General features: G+C 43.2%; 1 pseudogene; it reads right to left on the bottom strand.

The window, feature by feature from the left end:
• Positions 1 to 5,772: 5,772 nt before the first annotated feature.
• LOC125170558 (ribosomal protein L18-like) lies at positions 5,773 to 12,260 on the bottom strand (annotated as a pseudogene).
• Between the last annotated feature and the right edge of the window lie 7,495 nt (positions 12,261 to 19,755).

The raw sequence follows: 19,755 nt of genomic DNA, 5'->3' as shown, positions 1-19,755 counted from the left end.
TTTATGGTCGTGTGGGGTAGGGGTTAGCCCACCTTCCCAAATTAATTAGACAACTTAATGTTGGTGTGAATTTCCTTGGCTACTCCTTCCACCCCATTACTAAACGAAATTTGTAGAGATTATTGTGCAAATGGATTCTGGAATAGCCTGATTGGGGCCTTAAGAAGGACATTCAGACCTCATCTTTAATGGGCAGACAAAGTTTACCTAGTGGTTTATAAGAAAGAATAAAAGAAATAATGTTCAGACAACCTACATTCTTAAGACATGCTGCCACTGTAGGCCCTGGTAAAAGTCCCCATCTTTACCACGACAAGGTTAAGTTTATGTGAGTTCTAAGGTTTTTTAATTCTGTGATTGAAGATTTAAATGCATTATTCATATTTCTGGAAGCCTAGATGCAATCTGATTCACAACCACCATGTCTGCTTTATGAGGGGAGAGATATCCTATATTAGGAAGCAGTCCACAACGTAATAGAAAAAAATCCCATTGTAAGTGACCAATTACAGATTGTAGCTCCTTCTACCTGAAGAACTTAGCAACTTTCCACAAAGGCCAATGAAGTTCAAGTAGGAAATAGAGGAATTTGAGGCAAGTTATACACCACAGAATTCCACTTGGTAGTGTTGAATCCTTTTCATATTGTAAGAAAACTGTAAATGAGGATCAAACTCTGGAGGCTGAGAAACAATTTAGCCTAATGGGATTTGCTCAGCTGACTGAAGAGAAATGCTAGGAAAAGACCAAAGCATGTAATCTCTCCTCCACAGCCTCTAAAAGTAAATTTGCTCCTATATAGACAGACATGTTGAATGCATATTGTAACCACTGTAGAGAAAACTCACAGGCAGAGTTTCCAAGAATCGTTTAAGAATCTCTCCACGAACGTGACCCTCCAACGGAGCACCTCAATCCCAGGATTGTGTATATTGCAAATTAAACACTCTAAAATAAATGTTTCTAATTTCCTCCTCAGAAAAGAGCGGTCTCTGATCTGTTTCTTTTTCTCTTCTATGTTTAGAAAGACCCCAACTGATGTTTTCATCCCCCTTGGGAAAAGGGAGTGCCAGTATCGCTCTCCACTATTCTCTATTGCACCCTTCCTACAATTTTGCCATTGGTTCTCCCAACACTCCAATTTACTCTCCTCCAGAAAACTCCTCAATTCACCAGAAAGTTCCTTTTCTTTCCTGCTCCGTGTGACAATCTTTACCTACCAACAGTCTTGCTAGGTAAAGCTTCATGCTTCACTCCCTTCTCTTTTGCTTGATCATGTGCCAGTGTTTTCCATTTCTCATTGTTCTTACGTGATTGACCTTTTTTTTTTCACTCTTGACATATCAACCAACACTTCTTTTTTCTGTAATGCTTATTTTTGAGAGAGAGACAGAGACAGAGTGTGAACGGGGGAGGGGCAGAGAGAGGGAGACAGAATCTGAACCAGGCTCCAGGCTCTGAGCTGTCAGCACAGAGTCCGATGCAGGGCTCAAACCCACGAACCTCGAGATCACCACCTGAGCCGATGTCAGACGCCTAACTGGCTGAGCCACCCAGGTGCCACCAACATTTCTAACTTGCTTCCCATTCTGTCTTTCCTCCACAACTTCCCCCTAAGGACAGTCCCAGGTCAGTTTCAGGATGTTTTTTGGTCCTGTTCTTTCCCCGTGTACCCTTGCCCCCTGGCAGAATTTCATTCACCTCCTTTTTGTTGTTTTTCACCCTTGCCCCCATTTCAGGTTCCTGATGCTCTAGTTTTCGTCTCTGGTCACTTCCATGAAAGGATCTGCAAGCCTTGTTCTCTTTTAGGCATTAATATTATCCCTTTCCTGGTGAGCACAGATGACCATATTTTATAGCAAGGAACTTATAGTTTGACGAAAAATGATTTTTTTTTTAATTTTTTTTTTCGACATTTTTATTTATTTTTTTGGGACAGAGAGAGACAGAGCATGAACGGGGGAGGGGCAGAGAGAAAGGGAGACACAGAATCGGAAACAGGCTCCAGGCTCTGAGCCGACAGCACAGAGCCCGACGCGGGGCTCGAACTCACGGACCGCGAGATCGTGACCTGGCTGAAGTCGGATGCTTAACCGACTGTGCCACCCAGGCGCCCCGAAAAATGATTCTTTGAAACAAAACAGTGCAACTTTAATGTTGGAACTAAAGGATTTTGTGAAAGTATCTCCAGGCAATTTTTGAGATTGTATGCCTTCCTGGCACCTTGAAAGATGGCAGCGTCATCTGCCTATCCATGAAGTCTACTCTTGTTTTCTCTGCCCAGATTGAGTTGATCTGGCTCTGAGCCTAACTTTTTCTATAAAACATGCTTATGAAAATTCTCCTTTCTCCTTGAATGGGAAAAATTCAAGTGTGCACTGTACTCTAAATATAGTTCCATGCACACTTTCTCTGAGTATTCTTTTGACTCACAGGCAGATGGTGCGAACCCCAGCTGGTCTCCCCACTTCTGAGCCTTACTTTTGATGACATCAAGTCGTATATGTTGCTAGCCACAAGCTCCTCCCTCCTCTGCTTCGGGGTGTTTGTGTGTAACCAGATATGTTACACCCGGTCCGAGGCGCAAACAACTTGCAACCTCTAAGATGCTCCTTCCTTCTGTACCGAAGCAACCGTAAGAAAGAATTCTGAGAAGAAACAGAAAAGAAGATAGAAAAGCATCAGACAAGGGGAGTCAGCGGATGGGAGAGGAATGACAGGTTGACATCAAGACAGGGGACCACGATGCTTGAAGACGGGAATCCACAGATCTGATGGGAAAAGGGAGTGCAGCGAAGAGGTTCTGAGAGACCTGGAACTTTCACAGGGTAGAGTGGAAAGACATCAGGGGCACAGTGGAAGGGAGGCAGGACTGTCCTTATGGATTTGTCCCCTCCTGGAGGCAAAGATTTGGTTAAAAATACAGAACTCTAATCAAAATCAAAATCCTGTATCATTTAGCATTTTCACTAACCAAACATCAGGGAAAGTGACTTGTTGAGGTTCTCTGTGGTAGAGAAAGGAACGTGTGGCTACAGTTTTTTTCTTTCTTTTTCTTTTTTTTTTTTTCTCTCTAAAAACCAGTCAAGCAGAGCCAGAAGCAGCAGTCAGACGACAACTTCTGGGCAGAACCTAAGATGGAAAAAGCAAATGCTGTTTATATAAATAGAGGTGCAGAACCGTAACTTCCTGTTGACAAAATAAGCTTCACTTCACCTCAAACCCTCAATTTCTTTTTTAAATAGTTGATAAAGGCTTTTTTTTTTTTTTTTTTTTTTGTCCTTTCAATTTGTCCGATCACTTTCAGCAAGGTTCTGGTTTTTTCCTAAGCCAGGGGTCCTGCATTTTTGGTCTCTATCTCTGGTATTTTTCTTTCCTCTCCCTTTTCCTTTCTTCTGTGGGATTACCTCGTCATATATTTGTACTATGTAGCTTTATGGGGTACATTATTAAATTTACATAATAAGCCATGAGGATTGAGTTCGGGATGATCTCCTAAATTTGTATGAGATTCACCTCCTCTCCTAACCGCCCCCCCCCCAAAAAATAAGGAACAGATGAGCTTTGAGCAAATATAAGGAACTGTTTAATGGAAAATAACAAGAATGATACTTAAGGGATTGATGGGCATTGAGATATCAACTGTGTCATTAGATACTATTTCCTAACAGGGTGTTCTGTTCCTAAAGGTCAAGCACAAGGAGTTATAATGAAGAATAATGAGGACTGCACAGGAAAACACTTCTTCCATTTGTATAAAATTACATCTATCTATCTATCTATCCATTCATTCCTGAAAACTGCTGAAAGTTTGGGGGGAAGAGAAAGTTTTGGGTTTTGTTTTGTTTTGTTTGTTTGTTTTTTCGATTTTGTGTATTTAAGAAATCTCTACGCCCAACACGGGGCTCAAACTCACAACCCCGAGATCAAGAGTTGTAAACTCCAGGGACTGAGCCAGCCAAGTGCCCCCCAAAAAGTACTACTAACACAAAGAAGCTTATGAAAATGGGTAATGTTGACCTCAAAATCAACACGTGTTGAAAACAAAAATTGCTTCAAAAATGTTCACATAAAATCAGGAATGGCAGCTCCTGAACTGGTTTTTCAGAGAAACTAGTTTGCTGGAAGGTAATCTATAACTTGATAATGTTAAACTATGTTCTTCTGTTGCCAGTATCTCACAGAAACGGGGATGGAAAGATCTGGCACAGGGTAATAAGTGGTAAAGTACAATATTTCATAAAATAAATTATGACTTGAATTTGTAAGTACAATTCCTTAGTAATAGGTTCTGATGACAGGGGGCAGGAATAATTTCTCTCTTGCCACACAGCGACTGAAAAATATATCATGGAGCACCTAGGTGGCTCAGTCGTTTGAGCGTCTGGCTTCAGTTTAGGTCATGATCTCATTCATGGTTTGTGGGTTCAAGCCCCGCATGGGGCTCTGTGCGGACAGCTCAGAGCCTAGAGCCTGCTTTAGATTCTCTGTCTCCCTCTCTCTCTACCCCTCCCCCGCTCACACGGTCTGTCTCTCTCTCCCTCTCAAAAATAAACATTAAAGGCGCCTGGGTGGCTCAGTCGGTTAAGCGTCCGACTTCGGCTCAGGTCATGATCTCACGGTCTGTGAGTTCGAGCCCCGCGTCGGGCTCTGGGCTGATGGCTCAGAGCCTGGAGCCTGTTTCAGATTCTGTGTCTCCCTCTCTCTCTGCCCCTCCTCCATTCATGCTCTGTCTCTCTCTGTCTCAAAAATAAATAAACATTAAAAAAAAATTTTTTTTAAATAAACATTAAAAAATATATACATCATCTATGCATGGGGCATCTACACTCAAATCAACATGGTTCTAGGTATAATAATATATACTTATATATTCTTGTTCATTTTCTTTTCTTAAGGTTTACTTATTTCTTTGGAGAGAGAGAGCATGCGCACACAGGGGAAGAGCAGAGAGAGAGGGAGAGAGAATCCCAAGCAGGCTTCATGATGTTAGTGCCACCAGGGGCAGATCTCACCAACCATTGAGATCATGACCTGAGTGGAAACCAAGATTCAGGAGCTCAACCAACTGAGCCGCCCAGGAGCCCCCATCTTGCTCGTTTTAACATAAAAGAATCTGTGTTTGTTTCAGGGCCAGTTCTGATGTAGCATTCACTATGTGTGTGTTTCTGAGTGAATGGCTTCTCTACTGTCAATTTATGGGAGTACATCTATGTTAGGAGTGGTTCTGAGAATTAACAAGGTCATGTATTCAAAATGTTTAGCACCTGTAATATTACATATTTAAGAAAACAATACGATTTTTTTCCGCTTAAATGCACTGCTGTCTTCCTAACTGTTCTTGACCAGGGTGACTCTTCTGTTCTTTTCCTTGTAACATAATGAGATAACCCATGCTGACTCACCACTGAGCAGGAGGGTGGGGAAGCCTGCAAAGGGTGTTTAATGTCACCAATGCCAGTTTCTCTACAGTTTATGGTTTCTAACTTTAAATTTTTTCAGCACCCAAAATCTTCTTTTATTTTTTTTTAACGTTTATTTATTTTTGAGACAGAGAGAGAGACAGAGCATGAATGGGGGAGGGGCAGAGAGAGAGGGAGACACAGAATCGGAAGCAGGCTCCAGGCTCTGAGCCGTCAGCCCAGAGCCTGACACGGGGCTCGAACTCACGAACCGCGAGATCATGACCTGAGCTGAAGTCGGACGCTCAACCGACTGAGCCACCCAGGCACCCCACCAAAATCTTCTTTAATAAGTCCGTGGGATCTGGGGTTAGTTTTTGTATCCCCTGGCAGGCCCCTCCGTCTCTGGCACATTCCGCCCTTGGAATGAACTTTGGGTTTGGTGTGGCTGTGTTGGGTTGGCGAGACCTTGCCCAAATGCCTGTACACCTCTTGGCCCTTTCCAGGACGGCGCCACAGCCCTTGGGGGAGTCCGGGGCCAACTGGTCGAAGGTGAGGATCTTGCCCCGGCCTTGAGGACAGGGCCTCAGGGGCAGCTGTGCGCGCGCACTACCTTGGGGACATGCACGTCATCCGTTATTGTCCCTACAACCACAGCTGTTTTGTCATCTCGGCCAGGAAGGTTCAATTTCCAATGGTCTGGGAAGGACTGAGGCAACTGGTTGGTGCGACACAAACCTGTTCATTAGAACTCTGTTGAAGGTGTAATTGCCTCATCTGACCAGAAACCTATTCAGCTCGCCCAGCCTTGGGCAGATGCTTGTGTTCCTTGCGCTCAGGTTTCCCGACCTTGTGGCAGATGGCAATTCGCAGGATGCGACCTTTGACCGCAACAATCCCAGACTAAATTTAACTTTATTTATTTAAAAAAAATTTTTTTGGGGCGCCTGGGTGGCACAGTCGGTTAAGCGTCCGACTTTGGCTCAGGTCATGATCTCGTGGTCCGTGAGTTCAAGCCCCGCGTCGGGCTCTGTGCTGACAGCTCAGAGCCTGGAGCCTGTTTCGGATTCTGTGTCTCCCTCTCTCTGACCCTCCCCCGTTCATGCTCTGTCTCTCTCTGTCTCAAAAATAAATAAACGTTAAAAATAAAATTAAAAAAAAAATTTTTTTTACCGGTTATTTTTGAAAAAGAGAGAGAGAGAGCAAGCACAAGTAGGGGAAGGGCAGAGAGAGAGGGAGACAGAATCCGAAGCAGGCTCCAGGCTCTGAGCTGTCAGCACAGAGCCCGATGTGGGGCTCGAACTCACGAACCCTGAGATCATGACCTGAGCCAAAGTCAGATGCTTAACCAACTGAGCCACCCAGGTGCCCCCTAAAATTAACTTAAAATTTTTCTTACCAGGTTTTCTTTCTTCCTTCCTCTTCAAAGATTGTATTTCATTCTGAAAGCAGCCCCCAAGAGGTGGATATTTAAAGGGATCATTGCTCCTATGATTCCACTGCTGACTGGAAACAAGATTTCGAGAGGCCAAGAGGTTCTGCAGACTCCCTAATATTTAGTGTCATGGAACCACAGCTGAACTTACACATTCTAAAACTTAGGTTAATGTTTGTTCCACTGCAAAAATAAGATTCAGAGACAAAGGTGTTTAGAAATCAGAAATATTTGGCCTGCCAAAGGTTTGTGTAAGAGAGTCTAGACTTAAAAAAAAAAAACCGGTGGGGGCACCTGGGTGGCTCACTTCGTTAGGTGTCCGACTTCGGCTCAGGTCATGATCTCACATTCGTGAGTTCCAGCCCCGCATCGGGCTCTGTGCTGACAGCTCAGAGCCTGGAGCCTGCCTCGGATTCTGTGGCTCCCTCTCTCTCTGCCCCTCCCCTGCTCACACTCTCTCTCTGTCTCTCTCAAAAATAAAGAAAACGTTAAAAAAAAATTTTTTTAAAAAGCATGCATAAAAAATACAGCATATTTCAAAAAAGAAAACAGACTCCTGAGGTAACTAAAATTTACTATCAGTCTGTTCCTGGTGGAAAATCCACAATTTTAAAAAACATGATTACCATATTCTCAAAGGCTACCTTCAGACGTCACCTTTGCCAAAGATAGGGATACAACTGCTGTTGCCAGAGGCCAGTCATTTACAGGAGACTGAAGGCTATATTTATTTTAGACAATAGAACTAGATGGTACAACGCTGCAAATTTCTTTTGTGTATCTCAGGGTGCAGAACGTTATTTTGCCTGCTGAGGGATATGATGTGTGCTCCCTTATTCAACGTAGAGGCTGAAAGAAGGTGTCGCTTGCTTTCACACACTGCCATTCACTACTCAGGAACTAGGTTACTTGGGAATTGTTTGCATACAGCTAGTTCTTGAGAGCTATGAGTCTGGCCAGAAGAGAGAACGGGGAAAATGCCAAAGAGGTTCATAGTTTTTCCTCTTCTAAGAGGGATACAAGAGAATCCATATGTTTGCTGACCAGTCTTTTAATCATTGTTTTTATTATCATATTTTTAATGCCATCAGGAAATATAACAAGCGTTTCAGAACATCAACTCTGGAGCTAGACCATGGGGGTGCAAACCCTAACTCTGCCATGATGACTGTCACCTTTCTGTGCCCCAGTTTCCTCATCTGGAAAAGGAGAACCCCGGGGGCACCTGGGTAGCTCAGTCGCTGAGACTCTTGATTTTGGCTCATGTCACGATCGTGTCTTGGGATCAAGCCCCCACATCGTTCACGAGCTCTCTCTCTCTCTCTTTCTCAAATATAAATAAATGGTTGCTAACTTTATTTAAAAAGGGGGTGGGGGGGGAGGGAGAACTCAATGACACCAAACCCTGGATCATTGTAAGATTAGGTGCATCAGATGGTTAAAAGACCTGAAACATTGAGAACTTTTGACTATCAGTGCCTGGCACAGTGCTGGGGATCCAAAGTTGAGTAAGCCATGCCCTCTGCCCTCAATAAGATCAGAGTTGCTTCTTGGTTACTCAACTCGTTTCTTTCTGCTTTGAATAACCACTTTTGCCGCATACAATGGCATACATTTTGTTTTCTTTTCAGATTTCATTTCTGATTAGAGATAAAACAATGCTTTAATGTATACTGCAAATGTATTGTCTTTCCTCCTGTTCAGAAACTACGGGCACTTAATTCTGTGCAGTCATGCCCACGGCCTTCACTTTCCCATTAGCACCGGCTCCCTAAGTGTTGGTCAAATGAACTTGGCATTTACACCTGAGTTCTTCCCTCCTATACCCACTACTATTCGTCTCCTCTGTCCCTTTACTTCCCTTACTTATGGACTCTCTCCTCTGCTTATACATACTAATGGCTAACGGTATGCAGGAAGAAAGAATAGCCGTGTCATCATTCTCATCCATTTCCTGGCTGTTTAGTCCCTTCAGTCTCTGAATTAATCCACAATTTTTTTTTCACATGAGGTGAAATTCACATAACATAAAACTATTTTAAAGAGGACAATTCAGGGGTGCCTGGCTGGCTCAGTCAGAGGAGCGTGTGACTCTTGACCTCCGGGTCTTTAGTTCAAGCCCCACATTGGGTGTAGAGATTACTTCAACAAACTTTTTTTTTTTTTTTTTTTTAAGAGTACAGGGACACCTGGGGGCTTAGTTGGTTAAGTGGACTCTTGGTTTTCGGCTCAGATCATGATCTCACAGTTCATGAGTCTGTGCCCCACATGGGGCTCTGTGCTGAATATGCAGAGCCTGCTTTGGATTCTCTTTCTCTCTCTCTGCCCCTCCCATGTCCTTCTGTCTCTAAATAAATAAATAAACTTATTAAAAAGATACTAAAAAGTACAATTCAGTGACATTCAGTACATACATTATATATATCCAGTAATAAAACGTTATCGCTGTGGAAGAGAACTCCATATCCATTATGCAGTTACTCCCTATTCCTCTTCCTTCTAGCCGCTAAGCAAGCACCAATCTGCTCAGTTGGTTAAGCATCTGACTTAGGCTTAGGTCATGATCTCACAGTTCATGAGTTCAAGCCCCGCTTCGGGTGAGCTTGAGCCCCGCTTCTCTCCCTCTCCCTCTCATGGGATTCTCTCTTTCCCTCCCTCTCTGCCCCTCGCTCACTTGCGTCCTCTCTCTCTCAAAGACAGAAAGAAAGAAAAAGAGAAAAAAGAAAGAAAGAAAAAAGAAATTACAAAGAAAGATTATCTATATGGGCATAAACAGCTAGTTACAAAGCATATTCAAGATACCGTCTCAACAGGGAGCCCTTGGACTTTACTTTTTTTAATGTTCATTTATTTATTTTTATTTTATTTTTTTTTTCAACGTTTATTTATTTTTGGGACAGAGAGAGACAGAGTATGAACAGGGGAGGGGCAGAGAGAGAGGGAGACACAGAATCGGAAACAGGCTCCAGGCTCTGAGCCATCAGCCCAGAGCCTGACGCGGGGCTCGAACTCACGGACCGCGAGATCGTGACCTGGCTGAAGTCGGACGCTTAACCGACTGCGCCACCCAGGCGCCCCAATGTTCATTTATTTTTAAGAGAGAGAAAGAGATACGGCGCAAGCTGGCGAGGGGCAGGACGAGAGGGAGACACAGAATCAAGAGCAGGCTCCAGGCTCTGGGCCGACAGCACAGAGCTCACGTGGGGCTCAAACCCATGAACTGTGAGATCATGACCTGAGCCAAAGTCGGACACTTAACCGCCGGAGCCATCCAGGCACCCCAGGACTTTTCTTCTTTTTATGCTATAGCCGTACCTCCTCTATGGAGCCTGTGGATGGAGGTCTAAAGTAACCAGGATGTGTGGGAGGCAGGACCATGTTGAATAAATTAACCAAGTATTGAGTGTATTGAATGGGTTGGTGGTGTTTTTTTTTTTCCTAATACTGCTGATGTAGTATCTCCCAGTTCCCCTGGTAAAGGGAAGAGATCCTTGTTGGTACTTTCAGCCAACGTATGGGTGAGTGGAGGAAGAGAAAAGATGTGGGGGTAATGGGGGAGGAGGAAACCAGGCCACAGAATTTGGAGTTGCTGATATCAAGTAGTTTCTCAAATCTCATCAACCCTACCGAGTTTAATTAAATCAAGGGGGTTGTGATTTAATTACTGGAGACAGAACAATTATTGAGAAGAAAAGGCAATGATCAGCAAAGACCCTACAAAAGAAGAGGAAGAATTTGCCAGTATGGTGCCAGGACTCCACCATAGCATAGACGGTAATTTGATTTCAACTGTCAGGGACTATTTAGAGAGAAACAGAATGGCAATTCTACAGATAACATATTGTCCCTATAATGCTACACCTTCTCTACAAACTGTCCCTTATCCCTTTCAGAGCTATTTTGTCAAGATTGGAATCATCATTCCTTAGATTACATCACTGAGCAAACAAATAACATGGGATTTGGTCTTTGGTATGCACCTACCCACAAAAAGAAAACAGATCTCTGTTATTTAGAGCATCTCTAATTTTCCCTGGCATTTCAATGGACTAAAAAGCAATGAAGCGAACACACACCAATTTTTCAAAACTATATGAGGTCATACACACCCAGAATTCTAGACAGAAGTCATACAAACACAGAATTTCGGAGCTGGGAGAGATGTGAGCTCTTCTAGGGCAGTATTTTTCAAAGCCAGGTTCCCAACAGACCACCTGCTTTGGAATGAATGGCCGCTTGTCAGAAAGGCAGAGAACCTGGGCTGGATTCCAGACTCGCTGAATAAACTCTTGAGGGATTAAACACTGGAATGTGCAGTTTTCTACACTCACTCACACTGAAGTGTGAGAACCTCCGAACTCCTCACTCACATTTAATTACCAATCACAAAACTATGAGCTCCCGTGACGTGCTGGATCACAATCGATAGTTTTGAAGTGGCTGGTCTTCTAAACGTATTCGTTTTGTAAGATAATCTTTAATAAAGCCAGGTCCGTACAGAGTACGTTCCATGCACTAGGCCACATGCAGAGCCCCTTGCTTGCATCATCTTTAACAATCCCGCCAGCCATGAGCCTCAGTGTGCCTGTCTGAAAACTGGGATAACAGTCCCTACTTCTCGGCTATAAATAAGATAATTCACGCAACACGCTCAGCACAGAACCTGGTATGGGCTGCACGCACAGTGAGGGACAGCGATGACTACTATTTTTTTGTTCACACTTCACACGTGGGGAAACTGAAACACAGTCAGACACCTTGCTAGGAAACAGTGACGATTCGGGTCTTAACGTACTTGCTTTCAAAACCTAACTTTTCCCACTGCTCTATGCTATTTTTCATTATGTGCATGATCAATGAAGCTTCTTTAGCCATTTTTCCCAGCAAAAATAGCTCTTTTTCTTCAGCCCTCTGCCCAGCCCTCAGGCTTTTGACGAATACTTGTTTTTTTGTTCTCTCAACCTCAGTGAGTCCTGGGCAGCTGCGAGGCAGAAGCTGAGTGAGTAATTCCTGTATGTGTTTAAAGGTCCTTCCCTCTGCTTCATACCCCAGAGAAATTCAGTGATGTGTCTGGCCGCCAACTGAGAAAAACAAAAATCAGGAAATGCAGAAGTTGAAGCACTCCAAAAACCGCACTTTCACCCACACGGATCCCTTTTTTGGGCTTTTTCAAAAACAAGAAAGTATCGTATTGAACAATCTACCTGGTGTCCAAAAATAGTGGCCTGGGGAGTCATTGTCTGAGCATCTTGGCCCTCAGACCCGGGAATGTATGCTCTGGAAGATCCCCAGGGGGCCTGCTGGCCTCACACGCTGGCCAGAATGAAACCTCACCTTGGGCTAACCATGCTGAAAATCAGCAGTGGTGAAGTCCAGATGTCCAAAACTTCACACAGCCACGAGAGGTACAATTTCCAAGTCATATTGTGTTCGTTAAAAATAAACTGACCAGGTTGTCCTGTGGTTTTTCAAGAGAAGCTGGTGAAGGGAGCAGGTAGCTAATAAGGAAAACAAGTTTTAAAAACAGCATGATGAAACCCCACAAAATTGGCTTTTTAATCACACTAACGCCAAATGCCCGGGAATGAAAAATGCCATTGTAATTATAAGAGAGTAATTTTCCTTCCTTTAAAAGAAAAATAAACAGGGAAAACGGCTTTCTGGGGGGAAAAATGTTACTCTCAGTATGCTGGACAAATCACACTTCTTCAATAGCTTTTTAAAAATTAAGAAAAAAAATTTTTTTTAATGTTAATTTTTTTTGAGAGGGAGAGAGAGAGACAGAGCACAAGTGGGGAAGGGGCAGAGACGGAGACCCAGAATCTGAAGCAGGCTCCATGCTCCGAGCTGTCAGCACAGACCCCGACACAGGGCTCGAACTCACCGACTGTGAGATCACGACCTGAGCAGGAGTCAGACCCTTAGCTGACTGAGACACCCTAGTGCCCCTACGCTTTTTTTTTTTTTTTTTAGAGAAACAAGGGAGAGGGGCAGAGAGAGGGAATCTTTTTTTTTTTTTTTTTTAATCTTTTTACCTTTACTTATTTTTGAGAGACAGAGTGAGACAGGGCACAAGCCGGGGAGGGGCAGACAGAAGGAGACACAGAATCTGAAGCTGGCCCCAGGCTCCCAGCAAGCGGTCAGCACAGAGCCCGACGCGGGGCTCGAACCCACGAACCGGGAGATGACCTGAGACGGTCACTTAACCGACTGAGACACCCAGGCTCCCGAGAGAGGGAATCTTAATTAAGCAGGCTTCATGCTCATTGTGGAGCCCAACATGGGGCTCGATCCCTCAACCCCGGGCCAAATGACCTGAGCCGAAATGAAGAGTTGGACGCTCAACCGACTGAGCTACCCAGGCATCCCCTTCAATAGCTTTTTATTTACAGCCGTTGTGCAAGACTCTCGACTTTGTTCCAAAAGTTTCCTTAATAAAAAGCTTAAATGAAATATGAATTACATCGCAGTTTTATCTGTCATCATTGTTTTCTTACGAGCCATCGCGCAAACCAAACTAACCTAAGCTACTCATTGTTGCTAAAACCTATCAAGCACATCACACAGTCCTTTGCTCATGTGGTTTCTGTTACCTGGAGAGAGGATGAAAAGTTTTCATCAGAATTATTCCATATATTCCAAGTACCATGCTTTCATATTCACACATTATACCTATCTGAGCCCATGGCATTAAATAGGTGATGCACATCCTGTTACTGGAATTATATAAGCATTTGGGGTACTTTAGGATCCGTGCTTTCTATAGAGAATTACAGAACCATCGTGTCTCGAATTTGTCCCCCATTCAAATATCCTGTAAGACAGTAAAATTAGGGGCGCCTGGGTGGCTCAGTCGGTTAAGCGTCCGACTTCAGCTCAGGTCACGATCTCGCGGTCTGTGAGTTCGAGCCCCGCGTCGGGCTCTGAGCTGATGGCTCAGAGCCTGGAGCCTGTTTCCGATTCTGTGTCTCCCTCTCTCTCTGCCCCTCCCCCATTCATGCTCTGTCTCCCTCTGTCTCAAAAATAAATAAACTTTAAAAAAAAAAAAAAGACAGTAAAATTAATGCTGAGCATCTGAGGATATAATCCCAAACAACCTGCGTTCGGCTGAAATATCCCTAGAATCTATGTTTTATTCTTAACACTTCCATGGTCCTATATTAGCAACCACACGTGTATGCCTGCCACACGTGGGCTCACTCTACATACAAGGGAGCATAATAATCTTTGAAATCGTCCATGTTTCGAGCACTTTTACTTTTTACATGGGGATGGGAGAGGACAATAGGGAAAAGCCACAAATGTGAGGAAAATGAATGTGCATGTTATATTCTACTCTAAATAATTTTTCAGATAAAAATGCTAGGGCGCCTGCATGGCTCAGTCAGTTGACTGTCCAACTCCTGATCCTGGCTCAGGTCATGATCTCACGGTTCAGGAGATCAAGCCCCGAGGCAGGCTCTGTGCTGACAGTGTGGAGCTGCTTGGGATTCTCTCTCTCTCCCCCTCTCTCTGCCCGTCCCCTACTCTCACTCTGTCTCTTTCTCTCTCTCTCAATAATAAATTTTATTTATTTATTTTTTCAACGTTTATTTATTTTTGGGACAGAGAGAGACAGAGCATGAACGGGGGAGGGGCAGAGAGAGAGGGAGACACAGAATCGGAAACAGACTCCAGGCTCTGAGCCACCGGCCCAGAGCCCGACGCGGGGCCCGAACTCACGGACCGCGAGATCGTGACCTGGCTGAAGTCGGACGCTTAACCGACTGCGCCACCCAGGCGCCCCAATAATAAATTTAAAAAAAATTAATAAAAATAATAAAGAAACAAATAAAATAAAATAAAAACGCTCTTTTCTCATACCTTTGGAAACCATTTATATTCTAGAATAGCATGACAAATTTATCCTGTGGTTTCCATCTACTTCTGATGTATTGTCATCCACTCATATTTAGGCCTATCTCCAAATATGCATGTCATTTTGAGAAACGTAGGGCTAAGGTTCCTGCAACTCTTTTATATTGTCATTTAAGTATTACCTACTTTTGAAGCTTTAAACAAAAGTATGAATTCCTTGAAGAACTGTCGTGTGAATCACTGTTCCCCTTCAAAGCTCAGTCTTATGCTTTCTCATAATAGGCCTTCAATAAATATTAACTAATTGAGTGAATTTCAGTTTTCAAAGACTGTGTCCATAAATTACTTACACAAGCATGTTTTACATTGCTCTCAAAGGAGTAGAACATCAAAACAACCACAACAGAATTTTTTTTTCCCCAGCACCTTCATTGTCAAGTCATAAAGATTTAAAACATTTACACTTGTTGGAGAAAATCTTGTGTATAGTCTATACACTGAAAAGTAGGATTTTAAAATAGAAAATGCAAGAATGCACAATGAGTATTCCATGTTGTGTTTATAGATTTTGCCAGCACCGTATCAAATCTACATCATTTGTAAAGCAAATATCCAGAGATAATTCTGCTTCAGAAACCAATCTGGAAGAATTGACTCTCCCCTGCCCTCTAGTCTTGTATGGTTCCCGATATGCAGCATTTAATTTCCCACTGGTGCCAGGCTGGGACTCATGCCCCGTATTTAAACTGAGAGATGAGAAAAACATTCTGGCTAAAAACACGTCCCATGGATAGTCTCTTGACGAAATAAAGGGCTCCAAAGTGTATGTTTCAATTATATTTAGATTTAATTACGTGCTGGACATTTACGTTGTTGTATCTGGGAGAGAACTTGTATCTCACATAAGTAGTTCATTGAATTTGCTTGACATATGTAACCAGACTCAATTCTAAATGATAGAGTAATACAGGGGAAAAATCCTCTGCAGCTCTTATGTGAAGATTCCCAACCTGATATGGTCAACCCGATTAAGGTCTGTGGGACTGGTTTTCCAATATGACCTTATTGCATGGACAGGACGGCTGACTCGGGTTCAGATCTCAGGTCTAGCTTTTCTACTTCCCAGCTAATGGCTGAGCTTGTTAAATAACACGTTCTGAAGACAAGAATAAAATCCCTCCCCGGCCAGAGGCTGAGCAGAAAGGATGGCCCTTAGGGTGGCTAGCTCAGGCAGTGGAGTGTGCCCCTCTTGATCTGGGGGTTTGAGTTTGAGCCCCACACTGAGTTACTGGATGTTCAGATTACTGAAACGAATAAATGTTAAAAAAAAAAAAAAAAAAGAAGACGAAGACCCTCATATGAGGAGCTATTGAGTCTTTTAAAAGTATAATTTCATAATTTCGGCCATAATTTTTAAGAGAGAGTGTGTGTGTGTGTGTGTGTGTGAGTGTGTGTGTGTGTGTCATTCAGAGGAAATGCCATTCAGGTGACTCCACTTCTAGTTATGAAAACAAAGACTCATGCTTATACACAAAGCTTCACTGCCACACTGCACAATAACCAAAGTGTGCAAGCAACTCGAATGTCTATCAACACATGAATGGATAAGTAAGATGTGCTGGATACACACAATGAAACACTATAAATGTATAAACCATAAAAAGGAATGAAGTTTTGACACACACTATAACATGGATGAATCTCGAAAACGTTATACAAAGTGAAATGAACCAAGCACGAAAGGAAAAACATTGTATGGTTTTCACTTCTAGGAAGTATCTGGAATCAACAAATTCATAGAGAAAGCAGATTCAGGGGCGCCTGGGTGGTGCAGTCGGTTAAGTGTCCGACTTCAGCCAGGTCACGATCTCGCGGTCTGTGAGTTCGAGCCCCGCGTCGGGCTCTGGGCTGATGGCTCAGAGCCTGGAGCCAGTTTCCGATTCTGTGTCTCCCTCTCTCTCTGCCCCTCCCCCGTTCATGCTGTGTCTCTCTCTGTCCCAAAAATAAATAAATGTTGAGAAAGCAGATTCTAAGTTACCAGGATCTAGAAGGAGGAGGTAATGGTGAGTTCGTGCTTCATGGTTATGAAGTTTCTTTTTGGGGTGACGGAGACGTTTTGGAAAGATAGGGGTGACGGTTGCACAACACTGGGAACGTAATTAATGCCACTGAGTCGTACAATTAGAAATGATCAGAATTGCACAAAATAAAAACAGACCAAACCAAAATCAAACATAGGGGCATGGGGATCAGCAACAGGCCAGTTTTCTTATTTCCAGCTAGAACAAAGGGGCATCATTTTTAAAATTTTTTAAACGGTTTTATTATTTTTGACAGTCAGAGAGGGACAGAAACAGTGAGGTCATGACCTGAGCCGAAGTTGGAAGCTGAACAGACTGAGCCACCCAGGCGCTCCCAAAGTGGCATAATTTGAAGAGAGAATATACAAAGGCCACTAAGAGTCCAAACTGTAATATCATTTGGGCGACCGGAACATTTTTTTTTTTTTTTGAATTTAGAGATACTACCATCGCTAAGAATTAATATTGATCTTTTTGGAGCATGTGTGTGTGTGTGTGTGTGTGTGTGTGTGTGTGTGTGTTTCTCTGGACACCTGGATGAAAACACGGTAAAGGCCCACCTCATATATGAGGAGACAATTTAAAGGGGTCAGATCACCCATGGCCATGCCCCATCGTGGTCTCTGCAGAGGAGTTTAAAGTCTCCTCTACCCTTTCCCTGGCCATCTGTCCCTTCAATTCGGTGCTAAAGGTGACTGGCTATCATCTACTATCTTTCCTGTGCCCTGAGAATCTTTTTCAAAATAAAGACTTGGAGAAATACATGTCTACAGAGAAACATGGATCCATGGGTGAGAATAATCCTGGAAAATACAAGGCAGAGTTTCCCTGTGGAATTGAGAAAAAGAGGCTTTTGGACAGGAGTGGACTGGAGGGCAGGAGAACAACTCTAGGAATGGGATGTGGTCATGAGCAGATCCCTGTGAAGAGACTCATTCTTTTGAAATTCTTTCTTAAGCTATAAAAAGCCATAATTAACCTATTAACTAATATGACTTCTCTCACATGTATCATTCCCTTAGATTTCTCCAACACTTCAGTGAGATCTGTGGTACCTTGATATTTTGGTTGGTTTATTGGAGGCAAGTGAGAGAGCACTGTAAGGCTTGCTCACATTAGATCCACTCACTCTCACTTAGAGAGTCCTTGAGAGTGAACTAGCATCGGGCCATCCTTGGCTGGGTACCCACGGTGAAGCAAAGTTGAATTTGCAATCCATAGAATCAGGGACCATGAGCACAATTCAGGAGCCTATAAGAAACTTTATCCCCATCACAGTTTTCCTAAATATGTGTACTTTGTCTTGAAAGGGCTTAGTGTAATGTCTAACCACAGTAAGCACTCAAAACTATTAGCTGTGATTTGAAATAAACCACTTCAGAAATTTCCCTTAATGTTCCTTCCAGGTTTAATAGAGTGGAGAGAGGAAGGGTAGCGCAAATAGGAAACTCTAAACTTCTGTGTTTGACAAAGGGTGTGATTAGAAAGTTTCTGGGGGCGCTTGGGTGGCCCTGTTGGTTAAGCATCCGACTTCAGCTCAGGTCATGATCTCATGGCTCGTGAGTTTGAGCCCCACATCTGGATCTGTGCTGACAGTTCGGAGCCTGGAGACTGCTTTGGATTCTAACATTTCTCTCTGCCCCTCCTCAACTTGTGCGTGCTCTCACTCTCCCGCTCTCGCTCCCTCTCATAAATAAACAAACTTAAAAAAAAAGAAAAAGTTTCTGAGTCAGGGCACGGAATGTTAAGACGCAGTGGTAAATACTTCCTTTCTTCCATAACCCAACCATCAAAGAATCTCAGACAGAGAAGGGAGCTAAGACATTGGCTATTACCATTTCCCAATCAGGAGTCCTCCCACTGATCACAGACCGGTCAGTCTCCTGTTACTATGTGTACTTGTCTTTCGTAGCAAATACCAGTTTCAATGACATAGTTACAGGTTCAGTTACTTGATTAATGCGTCTTTCCCACTCGAATGTAAGTTCCATGAGATCCTTATGGATTCATTCATTCAACATTCATTCAGCATCTGCTATATGCCAACATTGTACTAGGTACTAGGAATATCTTGGCCGGGCGAAAAGAAAGACAAAAATCCCTCTGTTCATAGACCTAAGAGTCAATGAGGAGCACAGATCACAATATATTTTAAGTGATAAGTGCTAAAGAGAAATATACATTCGAAAGGGGAACGGAAATGCTAGGATAGTGGGATAGAGTTGAAATTTTAGATATGGTCACTAGGAAAGGCCTCAAGTATAAGGAGGTAGTTGAGTAAAGACATAAATAAGGAAATCAAACTGTGATGATCTAACACCTGAAGCTAATATGATATTGTATGTGAACTTATACTGGAATTAAAAACTTAATTTTAAAAACCCATAATGAAAATGAATTAATTAATTAATACATAAATTAGTCAATAAAAACCCCATAATGATGTACAGGGAAGGAGCACTCCGGGCAGGAGAGCCAGTAAGTGCAAATGAGGGGGCGGGCATGTGTGTTCTGTGAATAAGCAAGGGAGAGAGTTGAAAGTATTTATTTTAAGATTTCATCTTTTTTACAGTAATCTCTACACACAAAGGGGCTCAAACTTATGACCCCTGGACCAAGAGTTGCGTGCTCTACCAACTGAGCCAGCCAGGTGCCCCTAAAAGTGATAATTTAGAGGCAAAGCAGAGGCAGATGATACAGGGTCTTGTGTGTCATGGAAGGATGTTGACTATTACTGAGAGAATAGAAAACCATGGAAAGTTTTGACAGACGAGTTATGTGATCTAAAGTGTCTCAAAGGGAGGCACCCGGGTGGCTCAGCTGGTTGAGCTTCCGACTTCGGCTCAGGTCATGATCTCACATTCCGTGAGTTCGAGCCCCATGTCGGGCTCTGTGCAGACAGCTCAGAGCCTGGACCCTGACTCCGATTCTGTCTGTCTGTCTGTCTCTGTCTCTCAAAAATGAATAAATGTTAAAAAAA

This window comes from Prionailurus viverrinus, chromosome B4, assembly GCF_022837055.1.
Source record: "Prionailurus viverrinus isolate Anna chromosome B4, UM_Priviv_1.0, whole genome shotgun sequence".
Taxonomy (NCBI): domain Eukaryota; kingdom Metazoa; phylum Chordata; class Mammalia; order Carnivora; family Felidae; genus Prionailurus; species Prionailurus viverrinus.
The sequence above is the reverse complement of the archived record's forward strand: the minus strand, read 5'-3'. Positions and strand labels throughout refer to the sequence as shown.